The following is a 282-nucleotide window of genomic DNA, read 5'->3' as shown; positions in this document are numbered from 1 at the left end:
GGCCGAGACAGCCCAGCTGGAGGGGAGGGCAAATCCATCCATTTTCCTGACAGATCACTTGATGTAATTAACTCGTGTTTCATCTCCCAAGTAAACCTTGCGAACAACAAAACGTGTCAGAGTGAAAGAGAAGTTATTGAAAAGCGTAATTTGCAAGAGCCCTTCTGGTGATTCAGCTGCTGGATAGAGCCCCAGATGCTGGGTGTCCGTGAGGAATACACTGGGCTGGCCAAGGCTTGGTGGTTTCTCTGAGCCCTGACATGGAGGAGCGAGGAAGGGAAG

The sequence above is a fragment of the Corvus cornix genome, chromosome 12 (assembly GCF_000738735.6).
Source record: "Corvus cornix cornix isolate S_Up_H32 chromosome 12, ASM73873v5, whole genome shotgun sequence".
Classification (NCBI taxonomy): domain Eukaryota; kingdom Metazoa; phylum Chordata; class Aves; order Passeriformes; family Corvidae; genus Corvus; species Corvus cornix.
The sequence above is the reverse complement of the archived record's forward strand: the minus strand, read 5'-3'. Positions refer to the sequence as shown.